Genomic DNA, 24,776 nt, shown 5'->3' with positions numbered 1-24,776 from the left:
AAAGTTGAAACCTGAAACAACTTTAAAAAAAAAAAAAACAGAAAAACCAGTGAGGTGCTTACTCCAAGGAATAGCCCAGGCAACCCCAGTCAGCCAATGACCACAAACAATTAACTGTCACTGAAATGGTATACTGGCGTTTGCTAAGCTATGATGGCCTGAGACTGTGCTCAGACACACAGCTTCTACTAACAAACAACTAGGCCCAAAACACAAGCCTGAATATCGATAATGATTCACTACCAACTCTACTTGGGTAGAAAAAAATGCAGAAATGTTTAAACAGATAAAGGATCATGGAGACTCTAGAGAATGCTTTTAAATGCAAACAAGTTATATGATACACTCCTAGCTGGAAATCTGAACAAACAAACCCAACCAGATGCCTAACAATTGTAGAAGATTCTTTAAAATACCTCACACACAGTGAGTGAACTAAAAGTGCTATAAATAACTCAGAAATAAGCTAAAAACAGGATATGTAATGTTATATATCACAGATTAGTTAGCTCAGAGCCCTTCCTTCGGCTTTCTCCGATTAGCACAGTGTGAAATGGCAGAAACAGTCACAAGTTAACTTCTTAAGTAACAAAGTTGTAACCTGAAACATCTTTAAAAAATCTTGAAAGAACCAATGAGGTGCTTACTCCAAGGCGTAGCCCAGGCAGCCCCAGTCAGCCAATGACCACAAACAATTCACTCTCACTGAAATGCTATACTGGCTTTGGCTAAGCTATGATGGCCTGGGTCATGTGCTCAGAAACACAGTCTCTAGTAACAAAGAACTAGTTCCAGAACACAAGCCTGAATATGGAAAATGCTATACTACCAACACTAGGTAGAAAAAACTGCAGAAATGTTTAAACAGATAAAGTATCAAGGTGACTCTCGAGAATGCTTTTAAATGCAAACAAGTTATATGATACACTCCTAGCAGGAAATCAGAACAAACAAACCCAACCAGATGCTTAACAATTGTAGAAAAGTCTACTAAATACCTCACACACAGTGAGTAAAATAAAAGTGCTATAAATAACTCAGAAATAAGCAAAAAACAGGATACTTAATGTTATATATCACAGACTAGTTAGCTCAGAGCCCTTCCTCCGACTTCCTCTGATTAGCTCAGTGTGAAATGGAAGAAACAGTCACAAGTTAACTTCTTAAGTAACAAAGCTAAAACCTGAAACAACTTTAAAAAAAGCTTGAAAGAACCAATGAGGTGCTTACCCCAAGATGTAGTCCAAGCAACCCCAGTCAGCCAATGACCAGAGACAATTCACTCTCACTGATATGCAAAACTCGCTTTGGGTAAGATATGATGGCCTGGAACACGTGCTCAGACACACAGCCTCTACTAACAAACAACTAGTTCCAAAACACAAGCCTGAATATGGACAATGCTACACTACCAACACTACTTAGGTAGAAAAAAACTGCAGAAATTGTTAAAAAGATAAAGGACCAAGGAGACTCTAGAAAATGCTTTTAAATGCAAACAAGTAATATGATACACTCCTGGCAGGAAATCAGAACAAACAAACCCAACCAGATGCTTAACAATTGTAAAACTTTCTACCTAATACCTCACATACAATGAGTAAAATAAAAGTGCAATAAATAACTCAGAAATAAGCAAAAAAAACAGGACACTTAATGTTAAATATATCACAGATTAGTTAGCTCAAAGCCCTTCCTTCAACTTCCTCCAATTAGCTCTGTGTGAAATGTCAGAAACAGTCACAAGTTAACTTTTTATGTAACAAAGTTGAAACCTAAAACAACTTTAAAAAAAGCTTGAAAGAACCAATGAAGTGCTTACTCCAAGGCGTAGTCCTGGCAACCCCAGTCAGCCAATGACCACAAACAATTCACTCTCATTGAAATGCTATACTGGCTTTGGCTAAGCGATGATGGCCTGGGACATGTGCTCAGGCACACAGCCTCTACTAACAAACAACTAGGCCCAAAACACAAGCCTGAATATGGACAATGCTACACTACCAATACTACTTAGATAGAAAAAAAACTGCAGAAATGTTTAAAAAGATAAAGGATCATGGAGACTGTAGAGAATGCTTTTAAATGCAAGCAAGTTATATGATACACTCCTTGAAGGAAATCAGAACCAATAAACCCTACCAGATGCTTAAGAATAGTAGAACATTCTACTTAATACCTCACACTCAGTGAGTAAAGTAAAAGTGCTATAAATAACCCAGAAATAAGGAAAAAACTGGATATCACAGATTAGTTAGCTCAGAGCCCTTCCTCCAACTTCCTCCAGTTAGCTCAGTGTGAAATGGCAGAAACAGTCACAAGTTAACTTCTTAAGTAACAATGTTGAAACCTGAAACAACTTTAAAAAAAGCTTGAAAGAACCAATGAGGTGCTTCCTCTAAGGCATAGTCCAGGCAACCACTGTCAGCAAAAGACCACAAACAATTCACTCTCACTGAAATGCTATACTGGCTTTGCCTAAGCTATGATGGCCTGAGACATGTGCTCAGAGACACAACCTCTACTAACAAGCAACTAGGCCCAAAACACAAGCCTGAATATGGACAAGGCTACACTACCAACACTACTTAGGTAGAAAAAACTTCAGAAATATTTAAACAGATAAAGGAACATGGAGACTCTAGAGAATGCTTTTAAATTCAAACATGTTATATGATACACTCCTAGCATGAAATCAGAACAAACATACCCAACCAGATGCTTAACAATTGTAGAACATTTTACTAAATACCTCACACACAGTGAGTAAAATAAAAGAGCTATAAATAACTCAGAAATAAGCAAAAAACAGGATACTTAATGTTATATATCACAGATTAGTTAGCTCAGAGCCCTTCCTCTGATTAGCTCAGTGTGAAATGGCAGAAACAGTCACAAGTTAACTTCTTAAGTAAGAAAGTTGAAACCTGAAACAACTTTAAAAAAAGCTTGAAAGAACCAATGAGGTGCTTACTCCAAGGAGTAGCCCAGGCAACCCCAGTCAGCCAATGACCACAAACAATTCACTCTCACTGAAATTCTACACTCGCTTTGGCTAAGCTATGATGGCCTGGGACATGTGCTCAGACACACAGCCTCTACTAACAAACCACTAGGCTCAAAACACAAGCCTGAATATAGACAATGCTACACTACCAGCTCTACTTAGGTAGAAAAAACTGCAGAAATGTTTAAACAGATAAAGGATCAAGGAGACTCCAGAAAATGCTTTTAAATGCAAACAAGTTATATGATACACTCCTAGCAGTAAATCAGAAGAAACAAACCCAACCAGATGCTTAACAATTGTAGAAAATTCTTCTAAATACCTCACACACAGTGAGTAAAATAAAAGTGCTATGAATAACTCAGAAATAAGCAAAAGCACAGGATACTTAATGTTATATATCACAGATTAATTAGCTCAAAGCTCTTCATCTGACTTCCTCCAATTAGCTCAGTGAAATGGCAGAAACAGTGACAAGTTAACTTCTTAAGTAACAAAGTTGTAAGCTGAAACAACTTTAAAAAAGCTTGAAAGAACCATTGAGGTGCTTATTCCAAGGTATAGTCCAGGCAGCCACCGTCAGCCAATGACCACAAACAATTCACTCTCACTGAAATGCTATACTGGCTTTGCCTAAGCTATGATGGTCTGAGACATGTGCTCAGGCACATAGCCTCTACTAACAAACAACTAGGCTCAAAACGTAAGCCTGAATATGGACAATGCTACACTACCAACACTACCTATGTAGAAAAAACTGTAGAAATGTTTAAACAGATATAGGATCATGGAGACTGTAGAGAATGCTTTTAAATGCAAACAAGTTATATGATACACTCCTAGCAGGAAATCAGAACAAACAAGCCCAACCAGATGCTTAACAATTGTAGAAAATTCTTCTAAATACCTCACACACAGTGAGTAAAATAAAAGTGCTATAAATAACTCAGAAATAAGCAAAAGCACAGGTTACTTGATGTTATATATCACAGATTAGTTAGCTCAGAGCCCTTCATCTGACTTCCTCCGATTAGCTCAGTGTGAAATGACAGAAACAGTCACAAGTTAACTTCTTAAGTAACAAAGTTGTAACTTGAAACAACTTTAAAAAAGGTTGAAAGAGCCAATGAGGTGCTTACTAGAAGGCGTAGCCCAGGCAACTCCAGGCAGCCAATGACCACAAACAATTCACTCTCGCTGAAATGCTATACTGGCTTTGCCTAAGCTATGATGGCCTGAGACATGTGCTCAGACACACTGCCTCTACTAATAAACAACTAAGATCAAAACACAAGCCTGAATATGGACAACGCTACACTACCAACTCTACTTAGGTAGAAAAAACTGCAGAAATGTTTAAACAGATAAAGGATCATGGAGACTCTAGAGAATGCTTTTAAATGCAAACAAGTTATATGATACACTCCTAGCATGAAATCAGGATAAACAAACCCAGCCCAATGCTTAACAATTTTAGAAAATTCTACTTAATACCTCACACACAGTGAGTAAAATAAAAGTGCTATAAATAACCCAGAAATAAGCAAAAACAAGATATCACAGATTAGTTAGCTAAGAGCCCTTCCTCAGACTTCCTCCAATTAGCTCAGTGTGAAATGGCAGAAACAGTCAAAAGTTAACTTCTTAAGTAACAAAGTTGTAACCCGAAACAACTTTAAAAAAAGTTGAAAGAACCAATGAGGTGCTAACTCTAAGGCATAGCCCAGGCAACCTCAGTCAGCCAATGACCACAAACAATTCACTCTAACAGAAATGCTATACAGGCTTTGCCTAAGGTATGATGGCCTGAGACATGTGCTCAGACATATAGCCTTTAATAATAAACAACTAGGCTCAAAAACACAAGCCTGAATATGGACAATGCTACACTACCAACTCTATTTAGGTAGAAAAAACTGCAGAAATGTTTAAACAGATGTAGGATCATGGAGACTCTAGAGAATGCTTTTAAATGCAAACAAGTTATATGATACACTCTTAGCATCAAATCAGAACAAACAAATCCAACCAGATGCTTACCAATTGTTGAAAACTCTACTTAATACCTCACACACAGTGAGTAAAATAAAAGTGCTATAAATAACTGAGAAATAAGTAAAAAACAGGCTATCACAGATTAGTTAGCTCAGAGCACTTCCTCTGACTTCCTCCGATTAGCTCAGTGTGAAATGGCAGAAACAGTCACAAATTAACTTCTTAAGTAACAAAGTTGAAACCTGAAACAACTTTAAAGAAAAAGCTTGAAAGAACCAATGAGGTGCTTACTCCAAGGCGTAGCCCAGGCAACCCCAGTCAGCCATTGACCACAAACAATTCACTCTCTCTGAAATGCTATACTGGCTTTGGCTAAGCTATGATGTCCTGAGGCATGTGCTCAGACACACAGCCTCTACTAACAAACCCCTAGGCCCAAAACACAAGCCTGAATATTGACAATGCTTCACTATCAACACTACTTAGGTAAAAAAACTGCAGAAATGTTTAAACAGATAAAGGATCAAGGAGACATTCGAGAATGCTTTTAAATACTAACAAGTTATATGATGCACTCTTAGCAGGGAATCAGAACAAACAAACCCAACCAGATGCTTAACAATTGTAGAAAATTCTACTAAATACCTCACACACAGTGAGTAAAATAAAAGTGCTATAAATAACTCAGAAATAAGCAAAAAACAGAATACCTAATGTTATATATCACAGATTAGTTAGCTCAGAGCCCTTCCTCTGACTTCCTCCGATTAGCTCAGTGTGAAATGGCAGAAACAGTCACAAGTTAACTTCTTAAGTTACAAAGTTGAAACCTGAAACAACTTTAAAAAATGCTTGAAAGAACCAATGATGTGCTTCCTCCAAGGCATAGTCCAGGCAACCCTAGTCAGCCAACGACCATGACCAATTCACTCTCTCTGAAATGCTATACTGGCTTTGGCTAAGCTATGATGGCCTGAGACATATGCTCAGACACTCAGCCTCTATTAACAAACAACTAGGCCCAAAACACATGCCTGAATATGAAAAATGCTACACTAACAATGCTACTTAGGTAGAAAAAACTGCAGAAATGTTTAAACAGATAAAGGATCAAGGAGAGTCTAGAGAATGCTTTTAAATGCAAACAAGTTATATGATACACTCCTAGCAGGAAATCAGAACAAACAAACTCAACCAGATGCTTAACAATTGCAGAAAGTTCTTCTAAATACCTCACACACAGTGAGTAAAATAAAAGTGCTATTAATAACTCAGAAATAAGCAAAAAAGGATACTTAATGTTATATATCACAGATTAGTTAGCTCAGAGCCCTTCCTCCGACTTCCTCCAATTAGCTCACTGTGATATATATATATATATATATATATATATATATATATATATATATATATATTTGGGCAGCACTTTTTCTAAACATATGTAATGTCCTTTTGAAAACAGTTCTTACTTTACAAAGTAGAATGGAGTTCACTCTGGTGCTGGAGATTTTTTAATCTTGTTTTCCGGCGTTTGAATCTTTGGTTGGAGTCTAGGTATCTTTCACCTTCCTACTATTCTATTCCCCCACATGTTATAGTGGCTATCCCCTCCCCCTTCTTTTACCTACATCCTGTAGAAGGTTACTTAGTGTACCTGTTTTTTTAGCACCTTTTTTAAGTTTTACATGGCCATCTGAGTCTCACTGTGTATATGCCAACTAAGTAAAATGGGTTCAACAATGTCTGCTTTAGAATAATAATTCTTATAATTTAGATTGTTTTTGATTGTACTTAGCAAGCTGTTTTGGGCATTGTTGGCCTGCAAATTCTGCCCTCTCTGTCAATACTGTATGTATGTTTGTAACGTAACTTGTTCATATTACAGTGCAGATTTGACTCTGGTGTACTTAATATCTAGCAAGTCAACTAGACATTCATTTTGGCTGATTATGCTTTATCATTGCAGCTTTCACAATGTATTTTAGAGTATGCAGTAAAGTCCTATAAATAATAACTAGTGAAGCAGTCTTGACCATCTAGACTCTCATGTATGAATAATGCCGCTAGGAATGCATCGGTAGCTGTGTAAACTAGGTATAAATCCCTATGTCACAAGATGGGTTGCCAACTGGCTCACGGACAGAACCCACACTGTGAAAGTAGCGGATTCCAAATCCGATTTCAGACCAGTGACAAGTGGAGTACCACAGGGTTCAGTCCTTGGTCCTCTTCTGTTTGGTATCTACTTCTCTGAAGTGCAGGCTAACACAGAAGGTCTTTGGCTAACAAAGTTTGCAGATGACTGCAAACTAGGAGCCATAATTGTAACTCCTAATGATGTGGACAAACTACAAAAGGGGCTCACTGAGACAGATACCTGGTGTCAAAGCCATGGCCTGAAGCTCAATGCCAAAAAGTGTATTGTCATTCCCTTTGGTAAAAACTCTGGACCCATGGACTACCACATAGCTGGTAGTCTACTTAATGCTGAAAATGTGATAAGAGACCTTGGGGCACAGGTGGACAGTAGTCTCTCCTTTGATAATCACATCACCACAGTGGTCAGGAAATCCTTCTATGTGGCTCATCTCATCACAAAAGATTCTCATCCAGAAAAAAAGAGGTCATTGTTCCCCTCTACTCATCACTCATTAGACCCATTATAGAGTACAACGCCCCTTTTGGTATGTACCTCACCAGACATCTACAACAACTGGAAAGACCAGAGTAATACCTCACAAACAGGATTACTGGCCTCAAACAGATGCCCTACGCAGACCGTCTCAAAAAAACTACAGCTTTACTCCATCACATATCACCTACTCAGGGGCGATCTCTGCCTAACATACAAAGCTATGTCAAACCCATAGCTGTTGGACATGCTCCACTTAAAGAAATCCCAATCCATCCGAGTTACACGCTCTAGGGACCTAAACCTTGTCACCACAATAAACAGAACATGCTGGAGGGATAGATTCCTGTCCCAGAGACTTCCCATACTCTGGAACAGACTACCTATCTATGTCAAACAGAGCTCCTCATTAGCACTCTTCAAGAAAAATCTTGATGATTGGATGGGAAATGGGAAATTCACCCCAGGGATCACTTCTGTGGCTCTGCTCGACAGGGGCACAGGAAAATAATTTTCTTGGGTGGTGAAAGCCAGGGTACATTTTTGGCTAGGCTTATATAGGCCCTAGGGCCAATAGCCTAGTACCTACCTATGAACCTATGAATTTAAGACTTACTTGCTGATGATAATTCATTTGTTGGCTATATCTAATCTGCATATTTTAAATGTTCACTAACAATATTTAGTGACTATTCACAACTGTTGCTCACCGACAAATGTGAAAAACTATCTACTGATAGTTGCCGCCCATAAATGGTTGTGACAATTAGTCTATACTACTGTTCCTTGTCTATAGTGCTTTGACTGAAACTGTCCTGTATATCTAATGAAAAACAGTTTTTTTTTCTTATACCAAGTGTTTTATGAACTGCATTCAAAGTCTAGAGTGAGGGCATTATTCTTCTAACTATTTCTCTCTCCACTATTATTTTTCTTTTTTCTTTTAGTTATTTTGTTGCTTGTACCCTGTACTTGTCTCAACATTTCAGTGAAACCTCCTCTCATAGTCAGTGCAAGAGGCTCCACACTCAGTTCCAGCGGCTATAGACTACGAACCAAGTTTATAAAGTGCAGCACTGCAAACCATATAGTGTAAGTTCCATAAACCTCTAAATTTATCAGTACTCACACTTTGTATTTTTATAATTGGCATGCACTCAGTCTAAGCCTGCAGTCCCCTTTTCATTTTCTTGAGAATATCTCTGCCCTGCCCCGTCTCTGTCCCCAGCTTCCCACAGTAGCTGAGCATTATAATTCTTTTCTCCAAGACCTATTTGATATTTTTAACATACCCCTCCCTAAAATGATGCAAAATAAAACACTGCTGATTTTGTTTAGTTGCTGAACATTTAATCCCAAGGTTCTTAGTTGGCAGCCTTTTTCTAGGCATTCAACAGTTTATTTTGACCAGCTCACTATTCATATATTTGATATTTCTGTGCTAACTCATTCTGGGCAGCAGTTTTTCCAAACATCTGTGATGTCCTTTTGTAAAGAGTTCTTAATTTACCTGGTGGAATTCAGTACACTCCGGTGTTAGAGATTGTTTAATTTTGCTTTCCCGCATTTGACTCTCTGCTTGAAGTCTAGGTATCTTCCACCTTCCTACTATTCTATCCCCCCATGTGGCTATCCCCTCCCCCTTCTCTTACCTACATCCTGTAGAAGGTTACTTAGTGTACCTGTTTTGTTAGTGCCATTTTTTTAATTTTTACATAACCATTTGAGTCTCGCTGTGTGCTCGCCAAGTAAGTAAAATGGGTTTTGCAATGTCTGCTGTAGAATAACAGGTTTTATCATTTCAGATTGTTTCTGATTTTGCTTAGCAAGCTGTTTAGGGGCATTGTTTGCCTGCAAATTCTGTCCTTTCTGTCAATACTTTATGTATATAACATAACTCGTTGATGTTACAGTGCAGATTCGACTCTGTGTGCTTACTATCTAGCAAGTCAACTAGACATTCATTTTGGCTGATAATGCATCATTGCAGCTTTCACTATGTATTTTAGAGTATGCAGTAGAGTCCTATAAATAATAACTAGTGAAGCAGTCTTGACTGTCTAGACTCCCATGTATGAATAATGTTTCTAGGAATGCACCGCTAGCTGAGTAACTGCTGTATAATACCATACTTTAAGATTTACTTGCCGCTGATAATTCTATTTGTTGGCTGTATCTAATCTGCATATTTTAAATGTTCACTAACAATATTTAATGACTACTCACAACTGTTGCGCACTGACTAATGTGATAAACTATCTCCTGATAGCTGCCGCAAGTAAATGGTTGTGGCAATTAGTCTATACTACTGTTCCTAGTGTATGGTGCTTTGACTGAAACTGTCCTGTATATCTAACAAAAGACTGTTTGTTTTCTTTCTTATGGCAAGTGCTTTATGGATTGCATTAAAGGTCTAGAGTAAGGGGAATATTCTTCTAAAGATTTCTCTCTCCACTATTGTTTTTCTTTTTTCTTTTAGTTATTTTGCTGCTTGTACCCTGTACTTGTCTTGGCAGTTCACTCCAACATCCTTCCATAGTCGCGGCCCTTGCAAATGACTCCACACTCCATTCCTGCAACTATAGAATATGGGCCAAGTTTATAAAGTGCAGCATTGCAAACCATATAGTGTAGGTTCCATAAACCTCTAAGTTTATCAGTATTCAAAGTTTGTAGTTTTATAATTGGCATGCCCACAGTCTGAGACTGCAGTCCCCTTCTCACTTTCTTGAAAATATCTGCACCCCATCTCTGTCCCTGTCTGCCCAAAGTAGCTGAGCATTATAATTCATTGCTCCCAAGACCTATTTGATATTTGTAACACATACTCCCTCCAATGATGTAAAATAAAACACTCCTAACTTTGTTTAGTTGCTGAACATTTAATCCCTAGGTTCTTAGTTGGCAGTCTTTTTCTAGGCATTCAACAGTTTATTTATAACAGCTCACTATTTATATATTTGCTCTTTCTGTGCTAACTCATTCCGGGCAGCAGTTTTTCAAAACATATGTGATTCCCTTTTGAAAACAGTTCTTACTTTACCTGGTCGAATCCAGTACTCTCCAGTGTTGGAGAGTGTTCAATTTTGCTTTCCGGCGTTTGACTCTCTGCTTGGCTCTACCCGCTCTATTCGCCCTCACTATGCTCAGGCTCACTCCGCTCCCCTACCCTGCTCGCATTCCCACCCTCCCTCTCTTTTATTACATTTATACTTTTCTAACCAATCCCCCTTTACATTCAACCAATCTCTCTCCTCTTGTCTCCTCCCCACCACTTCCTTTCAATTCGGTTTCATCACTTTCTGCCCCTACATCATAATACCACAAATGCCTCCCATTAGATATAAAATGTTATCCCTTATTGCTTTTTCCCTACTCCCTATGGGTTTATAGGTTCATAGGTAGGTACTAGGCTATCGGCCCAATGGCCTATGTAAGCCTAGCCAACAAGGTTCCCTGCCTTTCGCCACCCAAGAAAGTTATTTTCCTGTGCCCCTGTCAGGCAGAGCCAAAGAAGTGATCCCCGGAGTAAATTTCCTAATTCCCATCCAATCATCAAGATTTTTCTTGAAGAGTGATAATGAGTAACTCTGCTTGATATAGATAGGTAGCTTGTTCCAGAGTATGGGAAGTCTCTGGGACAGGAATCTATCCCTCCAGCATGTTATATTTATTGTAGTGACAAGGTTTAGGTCCCTAGAGCATGTATCCCAAAGGGATTGTGATTTCTTTAGGTATCGCATGTCCAACAGCTCTAGGTTTAACATAGCTTTGTATGTTAGGCAGAAATCACCTCGGTGTAGGCGATATGCTATGGAGTAAAGATGGAGTTTTTTGAGACAATCAGTATAGGGCATCTGTTTGAGGCCTGTAATCCTCTTTGTGAGGTACTTATGTGGCCTTTCCAGCTGTTGCAGATGTCTTGTGAGGTACAATCCAAAAGGGGTGTTGTACTCAATAAAGGGTGTAATGAGAGCAGAGTAGAGGGGAACAATGACCTCTTTTTTCCTAGATTAGAACTCTTTCATGATGAGGTGTGCCACGTAGAAGGATTTTCTGACTACTGTGGTGATGTGATTATCAAAGGAGAGACTACTGTCCACCTGAGTCCCAAGGTCCCTTATCACACCTTCAGCAATGAGTGGACTGCCACCTCTGTGGTAGTTCATGGGTACAGAGTTTTTATCAAAGGGGATGACAATGCATTTTTTGGCGTTTAGCTTGAGGCCATGGGTATGACACCAGGCATCTGTCTCAATGAGGCCCATCTGTAGGATGTCCACGTTATTTGGGGACTCAACTATGGCATCTAGTTTGCAGTCATCTGCAAATTTCACCAGCCTAAGGCCATCTGTGTTAGCCCTTACTTCAGAGATGTAGATACCAAACAGAAGAGGACCCAGGACTGAGCCCTGTGGTATTCCACTTGTCACTGGTGTGAAGTCAGATTTAGAGTCTGCAACTTTTACAGTGTGGGTTCTGTCAGTGAGCCATTTGGCAACCCATCTGGTGACATATGGATTTATACCCAGTTTAGTGAGTTTATCTATAATTCCAGAATGGGGGATGGTGTCGAAAGCCTTGGCAAGGTCAAGATAGGCTCTGTGAACTGCCGTACCCTCTTCTACGGCTTTGGTGAGAGTTTCAAAGAAGCCGATCAGGTTCAGGAGGCATGATCTGCCTTTCACAAACCCGAACCAGATGGAGTCCAGAGTTTGGAGGTTACCAATGTCTTTGTTTATGAGTTCCATGATGATACATTCCATGGCCTTGCAGACCAGGCTTGTCAGGCTAATAGAGCAATAGTTCCCGGGGTCCGTGGTGGCTCACCCTTTGTGGAGTGGTATAACTATTGCTGTGCACCATTCAGTGGGTACACAGCCTGACGTGAGGCTATGATTGAACATGGTGCTTAGGTGGGTGGGGGGGGCAGTTCGTTCTGAAGTTCATGTAGAATGCAGCCTGGGATGTTGTCTGGTCCCTTGGAAGCTGTGTTCTTGGCTTTGGAGAGTGCAGTTTTTACCTGCGCAGTTGTGATTGTAGGGGCTCTGCATTCTTCTGGTATAGATATGGGCCCTTTAAGGGGTGAGAGGGGGGTAAAGTTAGCAATGAACCTATCAGCCAGGATGATGGCGTTATCAGTTGGTTTCATAATTTTTGTGCCATTGGGCTGTAACTCAGAGCAGACCTGGGTGTTGCCATTGAGATTCTTGACATAGCTATAGAATGGTTTGTGGTTGTCCTTAGAATCAGTGGCAATCTTGTTTTAATAGCTAGCTTTGGAGGATTCTATGAGGGATCTCAACTGCTTACTGAGGCTGACCAGGGAGCTCCTCCACTCATGGGATTTTACTCTCTTTTGCAACAGTTTCTTCCTTCTGTTGTATAGTTTGTTTATAGCAGAGGATCACCAGATTGGCTTCCTTTTTTTGGAGGATAGAATCTTGGTTCTGTTAGGGATAGCACAATCCATGCACTTGTGTAAGTGCTTATAGAGTGCATTTGTGTAGAATTCTGCAGACATAACTCTATTGCCCTTCTGCATGGGTGTCGTGAAGTTTGCCACTTCTGTCTTAAGAAGGATGAAGCTGGCTTTGGAGAAATTTTTTACAGTGGTTTCCTTAATGTGGGGTGGGGGTGGGGTGGGATGTGGATATCTATGGTGATTAGCTTATGGTCGGATCTGACCAATGAGGAGTTGACTTCAGGTGTGGAACACCAGTCACTCATGTTGGTAATGACTAGGTCTAGGATATTGTTGCCCCTGGTGGGGGTGTGGATAAGTTGATCCAGGGCATTGGAATTTATGAATTCTAGAAAGCATTGAGCAAAGGATTTGTTACATGAGTAGTTTTCCCAGTTAGTGGTGGGGTAATTGAAATTGCCCATTATTAGGGTGTTTGGTTTAACCCTAATATTTTCCAGTATATCAAGAAAAGAGGAATGGGAGTCCTGGGGCATGGTGGGGGATCTGTAGCAAGCTACAATTTGGATTGCAGTTTTGCCCATAGTTAGTTGCACTTGGATAATTTTGGCTGTATTATGTTGGGCAACTAGCCTGAAGGTGTGGATATCCTTAACGAATATGGACACACCTCCGCCTTTGGTATTACGGTCCAGATTAGATGGGCGAAAGGTATGGTATGAGTTATAGCCTGGTAATGCAGGGGTGTTCTCCAGACCCTTGAACCAGGTTTCAGTCACAGTACAGATATCGATGATCTCCATTTTAAGGAGTGCCGCAAGTGAGTGCATTTTGAGTTTAGACTTCTAGCATTGAGTAGCATTACCCTCAGTTTTTGTTTGCCTGTACCTGTTACTGTGGTGGGTTTGTCATTTGAACCTTGCCTAAAAAAGGCAATATAGGGGCGGCAAGAGCCTTAGCCAGTATCCGGAATCCCAGGGGTGACAGGTGCAGGCCATCTCTGGCAAAGTGTCATAGCCTGTCGACCATGTCATCCCAGGCAGACAGATACTGGATCCCTTTAGAATGACACCAGAAGCTTAGCCAATTGTTGAAGTCAATCATTTTGTCCTTGTACTGTGGTATCATTTTTGGCAAAGGTAGGATGCTACTCAGTGCTAGGGTCATACCTGCCTGGATTACAAGATCGGAGAGCTCTTCCATGTCTCTTTTCATGTAGTCCAGGGAGGTACATCTCAGGTCATTCACACCAACATGGACAATGACTGAGTCATATTTGTACTTGTTGTGGAGTGACCTGAATGAATGGGTTATGTGGCGGATCCTGGCACCCGACAGGCAGCTAACAGTAACATTCTCCTTGTCTAGTCTTGTGAGTGGAACATCAGTGTGTCTGACTATAGAGTTACCTATGACTAATGTGTTGGGTACGTTGTTTTGCCTTATGGACTGTGGCTAAGTGGCACACAGAGTCTTTGGATTATGTGTCTTTTGGGTTGTGTTGAGAGGTGGAGGTTATAACTCTAGTCAAAGCCACAGCACTAAAACCCCTCTCTCTATCTCCTAAATCATACTCTTCCCCCTGCTACCCATGTCCTCCATTTAATACTTAAAAGACCAATGGATCAGGCTCGCAGCAAAATGTTTAATTCCGGATAAGTGCTTTTCGTCTCCCACACAATACACGGAGACTTCTTCAGACCAGTAAAAAACACTAACAAGTAATAGAACTTCACTTTTAAAATACTGTACATTAACAAACAACCAATCAGTGATTGTTTTACCTGTGATGCAGCAAGCTCATTAAACCAAAGGTTCAAAAAATAGATCATAGAGGTAAAAACCTTTTCGTAAAGTTCCACTTTTGCTGAGAATTCACATACTACAAGTTATTACATTCTACAACTATCACAATGTACCATTGTAAAATGTAAATATGTTCATAAAAATATAAAATGTATACATACATACACATGTATACATATATATGTATAAGAAAATGCATACACACATAAATAATTTAACCTATCACAACAACAATAAATAACAAAATATAAAGAAAATCTTTTAACTACCTCAGTAAACTCCTCAATTTTAAAATACATGCAAAGCAGGTAATTTCATTTAATCCAGGGGCACTATAAGAATTCAACCTGAGTTGCCAAATTAATTCTCTTTTCTCCAAAATTAACTGAAATGGACCACCCTTATGATTAACAGTAACTTGATCAATTACTCTAAAAGTAAAACTATGATCAGGGTTCTTATTACAGTGTCTAGCCAGGGCATTGTTCTCACTCCTTTTCCTAATGTTGTAGGTATGCTTATATACCCTGTCACAAAGCCTTCTATCCATCTTTCCAACATAGAAGGCCGGGCATAACTGACACACAGCCAGGTATACCACAGCCCTTGATTCACAATTAAATCTAGCATGTACCTTAAACTCTTGCCCCCGATGGTAAAATTAGAACCAGTGGTGATAAACCTACAGTAATTACAATGCTCACATTTGAACATTCCTTTTGTCCTATTACTGTTCATGCCTCTCATCTCCATAAATTCCTTTAAGTTGATACCTTTCCTAAAAATAAAATTGGGACAACTACCCAATTTGACCGATAGGTCACCATCACTAAGGATGATATTCCAATTCCTACGAAGGATCCCTTTTAAAAGGCTGGTTTCTAAACTAAACATAGTAATAAAACTTCTCACAAATCTATTGTCATGATTGCCAGATGACCCTGCAATACTTTCCATTACCTTATTGGGGTTTATTAAAGGGACCAAATCAACCGGACTATCATGCACAGAACTATCTTGTACAAAGTTAGGTTGTACTGTTCTCAATCTAACTGTAAGAATAGGTATATAGAACCCAGTTGCCCTCGTATGTTGCACTTCACGTATCAAATCAATAACCAGTTCAGTAGGGTAACCACGACTGGTAAACATAACCTTTAAGGTCTCACATTCTTCCATGAAGACAACATAATCACTGGTCATTCTAGCTGCTCTAACCAGCTGCCCCTTCAATACCGATCTTTTTTGGTGCAAAGGGTGACAGCTGGTATAATGCAACATAGTGTTAGAATATGTAGCCTTACAATGTATACGTGCAACAAAACACTGATTAATCCTATCCTTTCTTAGGTCAACATCCAAATAACAAATACGCTCCTTGTTTACGGCATAAGCAAACCTAAAAAAAAAAGATGTGCTGCTGTTCAAAAAATCAACAAATTCATGTGCCTCAGCTTCAGACCCTTTAAACATTAAAAAGGCATCGTCCAGAAACCGCGTGTAAAACCCCATCTTTTCTGTAAACCTATTGTTACCCAAAACAGTTTGAGACTCCCACTGTGCCATTACCAAGTTCGCATAGCTCTCATCACAAGGGGAACCCATGGCTACACCAACAATCTGTCTATAAATGGTGTTATCAAAAGTGACATAGTTGTTACTTAAAATTATATCCATCAATTCCTGGAACAATCTAATCTCACTAATAGAAGCCCCATGTGATATTAACCTATCAGCAACCATTTCAATACCAATAGTATGGGGAATCGAAAAATATAGATCAACCACATCAATGGTCATAAACAGAATGTCATCTTGGTAGCTAAAGTTTTCTATAGCTGTTAAAAAGGCCCATGAGTCCTTACATACTTGCTTTTCCTTGGCAACAAAATTTTTAAAAAGGAATCAACATATTTATCACAAGAGTAGGTAACCAAAGACCTAGCATTTATTAATACTCTCACTGGGGGGTCTACCAGGTTTTTATGAATCTTCGGCAACCCAAATAATGATGGTATCCTAGGGTGCAAGGTAGATAAATAATAGAAGGTATCTAAATCAATCAAACCTTCAATAAAAAATGGGCCTTTTTAACAGCTATAGAGAACTTTAGTTACCAAGATGACATTCTGTTTATGACCATTGATGTGGTTGATCTTTATTTTTAGATTCCCCATACTATTGGGATTGAAATGGTTGTTGATAGGTTAATATCACATGGTGCTTCTAATAGTGAGATTAGACTGTTCCAGGAATTGATGGATATAATGTTAAGTAACAACTATGTCACTTTTGATAACACCATTTATAGACAGATTGTTGGTGTAGCCATGGGTTCCCCTTGTGATGGGAAGCTATGCGAACTTGGTAATGGCACAGTGGGAGTCTCAAACTGTTTTTGGTAACAATAGGTTTACAGAAAAGATGGGGTTTTACACGCGATTTCTGGATGATGCCTTTTTAATGTTTAAACGGTCTGAAGCTGAGGCACATGAATTTGTTGATTTTTTGAACAGCAGCACATCTTTTTTTAGGTTTACTTACGCGGTTAACAAGGAGCGTATTTGTTATTTGGATGTTGACCTAAGAAAGGATAGGATTAATCAGTGTTTTGTTGCACATATACATCGTAAGGCTACATATTCTAACACTATGTTGCATTATACCAGCTGTCACCCTTTGCACTAAAAAAGATTGGTATTGAAGGGGCAGCTGGTTAGAGCGGCTAGAATGACCAGTGATGATGTTGACTTCATGGAAGAATGTGAGACCTTAAAGGTTATGTTTACCAGTCGTGGTTACCCCACTGAACTGCTTATTGATTTGATACGGGAAGTGCAACATAAGAGGGCAACTGGGTTCTATAGACCTATTCTTACAGTTAGATTAGGAACAGTACAACCTAACTTTGCACAATATAGTTCTGTGCATGATAGTCCAGTTGATTTGGACCCTTTAATAAACCCCAAGATGGTAATGGAAGGAATTTCAGGGTCATCTGGCAATCATGACAATAGATTTGTGAGAAGTTTTATTACTACGTTTAGTTTAGAAACCAGCCTTTTAAAAGGGATCCTTCGTAGGAGTTGGAATATTATCCTTAGTGATGGTGACCTATCGGTCAAATTGGGTAGTTGTCCCAATTTTATTTTTAGGAAAGGTATCAACTTAAAGGAATTTATGGAGATGAGAGGCAAGAACAGTAATAGGACAAAAGGAATGTTAAAATGTGAGCATTGTAACTACTGTAGGTTTATCGCCACTGGTTCTAATTTTACCATTAGGGGCGAGAGTTTAAGGTACAGGGTAGATTTAATTGTGAATCGAGGGCTGTGGTATACCTGGCTGTGCATCAGTTATGCCCGGCCTTCTATGTAGAAAAGACTGATAGAAGGCTTCGTGACAGGGTATATGAGCATACCTACAACATTAGGAAAAGGAGTGAGAACAATGACCTGGATAGACACTGTAATGAGAGCCCTGATCACAGTTTTACTTTTAGAGTAATTGATCAAGTTACTGTTGATCATAAGGGTGGTCCATTTCAGTTAGTTTTGGAAAAAAGAGAATTAATTTGGCAACTCAGGTTGAATTCTTATAGTGCCCCTGGATTAAATGAAATTATCTGCTTTGTATGTATTTTAAAACTGAGGAGTTTACTAAGGTAGTTAAAAGATTTTCTTTATATTTTGTTATTTATTGTTGTGATAGGTTAAATTATTTATGTGTGTATGCATTTTCCTATATATATATATATATATATATATATGTATATATATGGTTCTACCTGACATCGAAGCGAGAAGACCCGCCTTTAATCGCGGGTTGCAGAACATCGACAATGCAGAAGACCGACCACGACGATGACAAACACCAACGCCGAGGATGCCGACATGGGGAAAGGCTGTGTGAGTTGGTAGTGTGACGGTAGGGGTGCGAGGCAGGTAAGTGTGGAGTTAGGAGCGATAGGGGTGGGTTAAGTGAGTTAGGGTTGGGTTAGGGGTAGGTAAGTGTGCGATAGTGGCCGGACCTTAGGGTTAGGGTAAGGTTTAGTTGTGTTGTGTGTGTGGTTTGTGGAATGGGGATGTGTTTTGTTTTGTATGGGTTATGGACTGTAATATGTGGTGTCGGTGATGTGGTTGTCGGTGTTGTGTGGTTTCGATTATGTCAGGTAGAACCATATATATATATATATATATATATATAATGTGTGTGTATATATGTGTATGTATATATTTTATATTTTTATGAACATATTTACATTTTACAGTGGTACATTGTGATAGTTGTAGAATGTAAAAACTTGTAGTATGTGAATTCTCAGCAAAAGTGGAACTTTACAAAAAGGTTTTTACCTCTGCGATGTATTTTTTGAACTTTTGGTTTAATGAGCTTGCTGCATCACAGGTAAAACGATTACTGATTGGTTGTTTGTTAATGTAGAGTATTTTAAAAGTGAAGTTCTATTACTTGTTAGTGTTTTTACTAGTCTGAAGAAGTCTCTGTGTATTGTGTGGGAGACGAAAAGTGCTTAAACTGAATTAAAAATTTTGCTGCGAGCCTGATCCATTGGACTTTTCTGTTTTTTTACTTTGTTTGTTTTCCATTCAGTAAGTCCATTTAATACTTACTCAGACAATAGCCCTAGCCTTTATCACTCAAATCCTATTCTGCATGCGAAAATACACCTATTCCCTCAAATTACACCTTATTTTATACTCATAAATCTCACTGCCACTCCCTTCTCTACATTTTTTCTAAACTGTCTTACCTCATTCATCATTCTTCTCATATCCTTTCCATTCCTACCTGCTCCTGTGACATCCTCCCCATTCCAAGATCCACTAACTCATACAACCTCACAAAGTGTAACTTCTGCAAATGCCCTAAATCACTTCAATTTCCACAGTATCTGTAATAAAACTTCAGAGCTGGATGCCTGGCTCTCCCAAATCAAAACTGACATCCTAGCAGCCACAGGTTAAAATCCTCTATTCAAGATTCTGAGCTTCTTCCTCCAAACTTTAATATTATTAGGGCAGATCAACAACAGAAAAATGGAGATGGTGTGGCCCTCATCTAACCCAACTCCCTCAAAATTAATCCATAGAAATACCAGATCCCTCCGTTCCAAAATGCTGAGATATTGATCTCCTACTTGACATTAACCACTCTAAAAGACTTTGTATCATTGTCCTATACATCCCTCCTGGAAATAACATCCCAATTTAGAAGACATTTTATCTTGGCTTTCCTGTACTATAAATAATGAAACAATTATCCTCAGGGACATGAATATTGATTGGTCCTCTATTTCTTCCTATCAGGCTTCCACAAGCATAAACCTATTTCACTTCACCCAACTTATTACTACTACTACTAGGTACAACAACAAAACCAATGAAGGGTCCATCCTTGACTGGATTCTAGTCTCAGATCCTTCTAAATTTATAACGTCTGGCACTATGTCCAACTCTATTAGTGACCATCTTCCTGCCTATGCAATCTGAGCATGCTCAGCCATCCCAAAAAACATAATATTAAATTAGTCTAAAACCTTTCTAAATTTGACCCCAACAATTCAACAGAATCTTGAAAAGCATTAACTGGAATATCCTTAAGATTCTGCCTTTGGATGATGCTTTGCCCTACTTTAATAGTTGTTTTAAAAAAAATAGACAGCCTAGCCCCTTCAAGAACCAAAAGAACTAAAACTAATAATGCCCCCTGGCTAACTAAAACTACTAAACAAATTATGACTGATAGGGACAAAGCACAGAAAGTCTGGCTTAAACCTAAGAATACATCCAACCTTATTCATTATAAACAGCTCTGCAACAAGCTAAGAAACTCATCTCTAAAGACAAACAGCACTACTTCTGGAACCTGAAAATTAGTAGAAAAACAGTCCCCTAAAATCTTCTGGTCTTCTATCAACAATCTACTCAACTCCAGCACTAAGCCCAGCCCCTACCCACACCCCGACAAACCTCCAGAACAAATTACAAGTATCTTTAATTCTTACCTTATTGACACTATTGCCAATATTACCTCTACCTTTTCCCATCCTCTCCCTATCACCACCACTGCTTCTTCCCCATCTCCTATACTACCTTAGTAATCTCACAACACTTCATATTCTTCTTATCACCCCTCTCCATCCACTGACACTCCATTGCCAAATAGCATACAACTGACACCTCCACCACATTTCATTCTCTCTCCTATCCCTACGACCTATATCAAAAAACTGCTTCTAAAATTACAGCCCTGCTCCAACTTTGCTGACAGTATCTCTGCCAAATTTCTCAAACTTGCAGCAGACTCAGTAGCATACCCCATTAGCATTCTGATAAATAGATCCATACAGGAATCTTACATCCCTGGCCTCTGGGAAAAAAAAGCTATAATATAACTGCTTCATAAAGGTGGTCCCTCAGCCGATATCTCCAATTTTTGATCCATTGCTATACTTTCCCCAACTCCAAAATTCTAGAAAAATGTGTTCAAAAACAACTTTTAGACTACCTTGTAAAACATAATCATCTCTCCCCTACTCAGCATGGTTTCTGTCCTGGACATAGCACTTCCATTGCACTAATCTCTTTCTTAGACATTGTGAACAAAGCCTGAGACTCTGGAAACACTGTGTCAGCACTTTTTCTTTACTTATCAAAAACATTTGATACTATCTCCCACTCCATCCTCCTCTCCCAGCTCTCCAGTATTGGTCTATCTCCCCAGTCTCCTAACTGGTTCAAAACCTAACCCTCCAACAAAGATCATGTGCTTAAATGGCAGAACTCCATTTCCCCTTACATTCACAGCCCTACAGGTGTTCCCCAAGAGTCAGTTTTAGGCCCTCTTCTGTTTAACATTTTTATTAATAATCTCCACCAAACTATCTAGCAGGTCTCTCTAGTCCATTATGCAGACGACTCCAAAATAGTCTACTCTGCTCACAATTCAAACACACTAAAGCAAATCACCCAAGCTACATTTAACACAGTAGAAACCTGGCTTCACAAAAATCACCTTTCTCTAAATCCTAAAAACAACAAACTTATGAGTTTCACTCCCAGAAGAAATTCACCCATTAATATAACTGACTTCAAAATTTTCTTCCTTAACTCCACCAAAATTGAGTTAGTAACCTACAGTAAGCTATTAGGAGTAATTATTGATGAAAACCTTAAATTTGATCATCACATTCAAAATAACATAAACAAGACCCACAAAAACTGGGGCTACTATATAGACACAACAAATTCCTCTCCCTCTCTTCTAAACAAGAATTAGCACTATCATACCTTCTACCATCGCTAATTTATGATTCTCCCTTATTAACTAATCTGCAGTCTTCCCTAATGGCTAAATTAGAAACATGCTATAATAAGATTGCTAAATTTGCTACAAATAGTCACCTCTCCACTCATCACTGTATTGCCCTAAAGCAACTACAATGGCTTGAATTCTCCATTACCTTCTCCTCCTCCAGCTCACAATGTCTCATAAACTTATATATAAACCTCAGGACTGTCCAGTACTCAGCTCCCTTTTTACCCTGTACAATCCAGCTCATCTTCTATATTCTGAGCAGCAATATCTTCTTCAAGTACATAAACCCAAACTACCTGCAGGTCTATGTCCAAAATATGGAATAATCTTCCAGCATCTATACACCTGTAACCAAGACCTTCTAACTTCAAAAGTGCACTGCACAGTCACTTCTCTTCCAAGTGAATTTGTAACTGTTCAATTCCCCCCTCAGCCATTACTTAAAGTCAATATATCCAGCTTTATTACTCACAATTCCTTTCTTATTTTTAAACTCCCAATGAACCTTTCACCTAACTCCCCATTTGTCATCACTTAACTCCTAACCTCTTTCCCCCACCTTTCTCTCACTAATTTCCACTCTCCTACTAAGTTATTAAACTTCCTTCTCCCCTATTTTTCTTACTGACCTTTAACTTTTACTAATCACCATGTACCACCTTTTCTGATTTTTCCTCTACTTATTTCCTTACCCCATGCCATCATAAACTCCTATCCATATGCCTTTTCACTAATCTATGCTTCCATGTTTCTACTTCTTGATTTAAATAATGATTCAAATGATACACTCCTTTACTTTTGAATATAGCAGCTTTTTTCTGCCAAAAATCACTGTATTATGCTCTGTACAATTTACTATTTTTTACTGTCGCTTTCTGTTTATAGATTGTTATATTCAATCACACCTTATAATATGTACTTTTTTAAACTTTTTAATAAGTTTATGTATTATCTTTTTTCATGTAATTTTATGTATTATTTTTTAGGTATTTTTTATGCATTATGTTTTTAATTTTATGTATTCTATGTGTGTACCTTGGCGCTTTTCTTCCCAGGCCTCCACTGAAAATGGGCTAGCTTGGCCCAGTGGACTTTCTTGGTAAAGAAATGTAAATAAATAAATAAATAGAGATTCCAAGATGGTGGATTGCCTGTGAGCACTCTCTCCCTACAGCTCCTCACCTCTCTAACTTAATCTTCGTAATCAAAAAGCATCAGTCTGCAATCTCATCTTAATGGTGATCCTGCTTAAACCAACAAGCTATTTGAATGCATCTGATCTCAACTGACTTAAGTTTTACTCTCCAAATGCTGTTTATCTTTACCCAGGGAACTATTACAACACAGGCACATGGTATTTTGTGGCCTAGTTCCACTAGTAATAAAGGTAGTAAATAGTAAACAAACTGTATACTTGCAAAAAATAACCATGCCTAATGAACTGGAACAAATGGACTTACAAACAAGCAAAACTAAGCTTTCAGAAATTGTTTCACCTGAAAAATAAACTTTATCAAAAAGGCAACTAACATTAAACAACAAGAAATAAGTAAATCTAACACTAAGACTAAATCTGAGGCAGCCTGCAGCATGGATGATCTGAAATCAGCTCTAATGTCTATACAAACTACCACTGAAAATTTCTCTGATCAACTATCAAACTTTGGTACTTCATTGGAGCAAGTTGTTTCTCATTTAGATCATGCTGAAGCTAAATCAACAGCCAATGAGCTAAAAATTGAGGAACTACAAAAACAATTAAAAGCTAAAGAATCTGTTCTAGAAGACATAAAACAAAAGCTTACTGATCTTGAAGCTCTGAGCAAAAGAAACAATGTTCTCATAAGACAAACAACCAAACCAAAAACCACCTCCAGAGGAAGCTTTAATAGGCAAAAATAGTAAAATGAAAAAAAGGCTTCCACCACAACGAAAAGTTCACCGAAAAATTCTGTTAAAATGTAGGCTTTAATAAAATGAAGAAATAAAAAGCACAAATTGTGCTGTTCAAGTTGCAGCTCATCCAATAGTAGTTCCTATTAAACCTATTTTGAAAGAGAGAAGCCTAATTAAGAAATGAAATGGGGGCTTAAGGAAGTAATGCATCTGATTGCTGTATGTGATTAGTTGAGCAATTAAGGATCTTTATTTAACAGCAGTAAGTCAGGTCTACACGCTAGGATCTGAAGAAGGTTTTTTAACTGAAAGCGCTTATCCTGTTTGACCTGCAACCTGAACAGCACAATTTGTGCTTTTTATTTCTTCATTTTATTAAAGCCTACATTTTAACATAATTTCTCAGTGAACTTTTCGTTGTGGTGGAAGCCTTTTTTTATTTTACTAATGTTCTCATAAGAGGAATTCCCAAAACATATGATCATTCCCAACTTCAGGATACTTTAAAGCAGATTTGTAGCTCCTTGCTGAATAGCAAGTCTATTGCTAAAGATAGTGTAATAGAAAGATCACATAGAGTTCTCCAAAAGTCTCAAAACCCTACCACCCTCGTCAGGTGTATGCAAAACTATTAAATTATCAGCAAGTCCAAGAAATCTTAAGTGCAGCAAAACAAA

The sequence above is a fragment of the Protopterus annectens genome, chromosome 1.part2 (assembly GCF_019279795.1).
Source record: "Protopterus annectens isolate FY-2018-M chromosome 1.part2, PAN1.0, whole genome shotgun sequence".
Lineage (NCBI taxonomy): Eukaryota > Metazoa > Chordata > Ceratodontiformes > Protopteridae > Protopterus > Protopterus annectens.
This window is presented reverse-complemented; position numbering follows the sequence as displayed.